This window comes from Octodon degus, unplaced genomic scaffold, assembly GCF_000260255.1.
Source record: "Octodon degus isolate 3935 unplaced genomic scaffold, OctDeg1.0 scaffold00007, whole genome shotgun sequence".
In the NCBI taxonomy this organism is placed as follows: domain Eukaryota; kingdom Metazoa; phylum Chordata; class Mammalia; order Rodentia; family Octodontidae; genus Octodon; species Octodon degus.
The window spans coordinates 32,451,969-32,456,909 of NW_004524583.1; the positions used below are offsets into that span (position 1 = coordinate 32,451,969).

At 42.1% G+C, this 4,941-nt stretch overlaps 1 long non-coding RNA gene across 1 annotated transcript in view; it reads left to right on the forward strand.

Moving 5' to 3' along the window:
• LOC111812543 overlaps positions 1–1,856 on the forward strand; it is a 19,877-nt gene extending 18,021 nt beyond the window's left edge. The window contains exon 3 of the long non-coding RNA XR_002818032.1: positions 1,797–1,856. This is a non-coding gene — a long non-coding RNA (uncharacterized LOC111812543). The remainder of the gene's footprint in view (positions 1–1,796) is intronic.
• The last annotated feature ends 3,085 nt before the right edge of the window (positions 1,857–4,941 follow it).

Consider the following 4,941-nt stretch of genomic DNA (forward strand, 5'->3'; position numbering starts at 1 on the left):
TAATAACCGATCCTGGGCCTTGAACCCAGGGCCTTGTGTGTGCAAAGTGAGTATTCTGCCACTGAGTCTGTCCCCATCCTCAAATTGCTTTTTTTAAAATTTTGATATAGCTCTCTCAAAACTGCTAAGTTTCCCAGGCTGAACTCAAACTTGTGATCTGCCTCTGCTTCAAGTGCTGGGATTATAGGCATGTACCACCGCACCACAATTATCCTTATAGATGCTATATTTCCCCATTATACATATGGTAAAAATGAGATTTAAGAGGTTCTGATGCTTCCCCAGACAGCTGGGAGTTAACTGGATCTATTTCTCACCATTGAATTATGGTTGTTGCAGAATATGACATTCAACAGAACAATCTGCAATCTCCCTATATGGTTGCTACTAGCTAAATATGGTGATTAGTTCCTTGAACTGTGGTTAATATAACTGAGAAACTAAAATTTTAATTTAAAAATTTACTTTAGCTGGGGAGATAGCTCAGTAGAATAAGTACCTGCCTGGCAAACGCAGGGTCCTGAGTTCAATCTCTGGTACTGCAAAAAATAAATAAATAAAAATTGACTTTAATTAAATAGCTCCATGTAGCTGGGTATGGCTCACCCCTGTGGTCCCAGCACTCCAGAGGCTGGGGCAGGAAGACTGTCAGGAGTTAGAGGCTGTAGTGATTTCAAGGCCAGCATGAATTACATAGGGAGACCCTGTCTCACAGAAACAAAACAAAACAGCCACATGTAAGTAGTGACTACCATATTAGACAAGGAGCTTAAGTGGTGAAGACTTAGGGTTTTACTTATATAAAAGGGATCCCAGTACATTCCTGCAGCAGAAATGTGGTTTCCTGTACTGCACTAGAAATCCTTTTTCTTTAACTTGGAAATGTAATATAAACACATGGTTTTATTCAAATGATGCAAAAGAGATTCTACAAAACCTAAGTGTTACGACCATGGGCTCCGAGTTTCTTCCTACAGGCAACCATTATTTCTTTCTTTCCTCTTTCTCCTCCAGAAGTAGCCCATAGCTGTACCAATAGAAGCATTCTTTTAAAAATGTAAACAGGCATTTTGTTAGGTAAATCACAATCTAATTAGTTTTAAAATTGAAAACAGATGGGCATGATACCTCTAATCCCTGTTCTCTGGGCAGCTGAAGCAGGAGGATCATAAATTCAAGCACAGCCTGGGCAGTTTATGACAAAGAAAGAAATAAAAAAAAAAATGGCTGGGGATGCGGCTCGGTGTGAAGGCCGTGGGTCTGATCTCCAGGACCAAAACAAAACAAAGAAGAAAGATTGAAAACAAAAGATTTTTAAATTATTTAAATATTTTTAAATTTAAAGTTTAAATATTTAAATTTTTACATTTATTTCATTTTTCTTAATTCTTTATGACATAATTATGGACTACACATAAATATGTTTTTATTTTCCACCTGAGTTCTTATACTATAAACTCACATATATTTGAAATATATATACTCCTAAATTTAAATGTAAAGTCTTTACTCTTATTTCTATAATACTTTTATTAGCCAACCATCGAAGACCATGCATTCTAAGTAACTAACTCATTTTAAAATTAATTTTGTCGTGGTGTACAATTATAGGTGTAGTGCTTATTTTAGATTGGTCAATGGTATTTCCTTCCTAATTAATTACTTTTACTAATACAACTTTTTTTACTTATTTACAAAGATATTTATTATATAAAATTTATTAAAGCGTCATTGTGCTAGATCTACAGTTGTATAATGTGATTCTCATCAGGAAAAATGCTTTCTTTCCGCTACAGAAAACTTGAGGATATTGTCTTTAGGAAGAAACAACATAAAGAACTTAAATGGACTGGTAGGTTCCTTCTTTTTTAAAAACACATACTTTTTTCCCTCTTGTTATAAAAAGTAGAAATCAGGTGTAGAAAGTACCTGTAACACTTAACCTTTTGATGTACATCTTTATTTTCTTCTCTCTCTGTCTCTCTCTTTCTCTCCCCGTTCCCCCATCTCTCTTCTGTCTCTCTCTCTCCCCCTCTCTCCTCTCTCTCCCCCTTCCCCCATCTCTCTCTGTCTCTCTCTGTCTCTGTCTCTCTCTCTGTCTCTCTGTCTCTCTCTCCCTCTCCTCTCTCTGTCTCCCTCCCCCCATCTCGCTGTCTCTGTCTCCCTTCCCCATCTCTCTTCTCTGTCTCTCTCTTTCTCTGCCCCTTCCCCCATCTCTCTCTGTCTCTCTCTCTCTGTCTCTCTCTCTCTCTCTCTCTCTCTCTCTCTCTCTCTCTCTCTCTCTCGTAGTATGCAGATTGAGCCCAGGGCCTTTGGGCTGGGTTACATCCTCAGCCTCTGTATTTCTTAGTTCATTTTGGCACAGTCTTGCTAAATGTCTAAGTTGCCTGGGCTGAGCTCAGACTTCCTGTCCTACTGCTTCAGCCTCCCAGAGTGCTGGGATTACAAACACATGCCACCATACCAGACTTTATGCCTTTTATTTTAGATTCTTTAATGGGTATCCTGATAATGGAATTGCTACTATACAATTTTGCATTCCCACTTGGTTTAACATATAAAGTCATTCTTCTGTGTCATTCATTCAACAGATGTACTCCACATGTGTGCATTGTCTGAATGCTTACCTCAGCATTAGGGATGTGGCAGAATATAAGACAGTCCTTGCTCCTGCATAACTTACATCCTCTTTAAGGGTTGTATACTAAACGTTCTCGCAGACCACACTGGGCGGATGAATGCAGCGAGGCACAGGAAGAGGGGACAGGATGGCGGGCGTGGGGTGCGGCCCGCGAGCTGCAGAGCTGGCCAGGGAGCAGGTGCCCGGCTGAGGGAACAGCGAGTGAGGACTTCCTAACCCTCATCCGCTTGGTGCTGAGAGATGGAGCCTGGTCCTCGGTGGTGCTGGGCAGGACTCAAGCACCAGGCCCCACCGGACCATCACAGGCCATGAGAAGATCTTAGATGTTTTCCCCCAAGTTATCTGTGAAGCCATTGGAGATTTTGGATCAGAGGATGTGATTTAAGTTTTTAAAATGATTCAAAATCATACCATAGCACCCGGGCTGGGGATTGACACCAGGGCTTCACACTTGCCCAAGAACACGTTCTCAGCTGAGCTACACAACTCTCTTCTCTTTCTGAAGTCCTGTTAATATATCATCAGTTGGTTTTCTTTCTAGTGTGTATTGTGTGTGCATGGTGTGTGTGTGCACGCACGTGCGTACATCTCAAAGCTTCGCTATGTACATACAGACTAAAGAAACGTAAAGCTGTGGGGCCATCGTGCCGCGCTGCCAGTGGGCCTGCTCGCAGCCGACTCGTGCCTCCCAGGGCACCTTCATCGTAGCTTGGTTTAAAGAGCTGAGTCAGTAAAGTACGAGCAGCTTCTATACTATGGGAAACTCGGAATCTTCAGCGTAAGGAGAAAGCTTTATTTAAACTGCGTAGGAAAGCCTTTCCGGTGCACTGCAGCCCATGTGTGTGTGGTCCAGTGTCTGCCTTCCTTTCTGGTCCCTTGGCGTGGGGCTCTGTGCCAAGCGCTAGCCACTGGCCTTAGTTCTCTTCCTTGACTGTACCCAGTGTGCTCCCGCCTTGGATCTTGGTATTTGCCTTTCCCTCGGCCTTAAACACTCTGTTAGCATGGGTTTCCACTGTGCTGGCTCCAGGTAACGCAGCTCGCTGCCTCCTTGTATCTCTGGCAGCCCCCCAGGCAGCAACTCCTACCTCATACAGTTTTATTTTTTCATCCTATCAGCATCCAAACTTATTCTTTCTCTCATACACACACTCCTACCCCACCCCCTCAAATCGTAATGACCACAGCAGTTTTCTTCATCAGCATCTACAAGTTGCTTTATTACTTAGTATTGAGTCAAATGTTTTCTTTTGTACAGGAATCAAACTCACAACCTCATGCTTGCCAGGCAGGTGCTGTGCCACTGAGCTGGTCCTTGAGTCAATGTTTTATTACTAATGATACAACTATATGCTTATACTTAAGTTAAAATTTTAACTCTAACAATAATAAATGTGCTTGGGGCCAGGGAGATGGCTCAGTGGAATAAGTGCTTCCCTGGCAAGCACAAGGGCCTGAGTTCAATCCCCAGTTCTGCCAAAAAATATATTATAATAATAATAATAATCATAATCATAAATGTGCTTTGTTAAAAGAAATATTTCATACACATATGAAATGTAATGTGAAAGTCTAGCTGGGCGTGGTGGGGCACACCTGCAGTCCCGGCACTCGAGGCGGAGGCAAGAGGATTGCTGAGTTCAAGGCCAGACGGAACTACATAGTGAGACCCTGTCTCAAGAACAGTCTTATCCCTCCCTCCCACTCCCAATTGCATATGTAACAGAAATGAAATTGTTCCATACACTTTAAATTTTTTCTGTGCACATGAAAATAGCTACTTGTGTGTGGCCCTGTGCACGTGTATATATTTATATATTATATTGTTTGTATCAATGATACAGAAGAGATTTTTCTCTAACTTGGCTTCTTCATTCATCAGTATATCAGAAACATTATTTCATGTCTATAAAGGCAGGTTTAATGCGCTTTTTTAAAAATAGCTATGTCATTTTCCATAATACCAGTATATAAAAATGTGTTTGTGTACGTTTATAGGGAGCCCTTGCTGGTCCTCATCTTGGCCCAGTACGCTTCTGTGCGTAATCCCATGGGGCAGTTATGGAAATTCTAGCGAGTTACTTCCAATCTAGCACTTCCAGTGCAACCCCTGGTGAGAATAAAAACACTAAGGCATATTTATAATTAGGGGAAGCCAAGGGGTCCCAAGCCCAGCTAGGACAATGGCGAACTAGAACAACGGCCTCCACCCAGGGCCAAGCCCAGGTTTTATTAATTCGTGAAGAGGGGAGTGGCTTGAGGATGGGTGGCTGAGAGAATGGCCAGAAGTAGGTGAGTGCTGG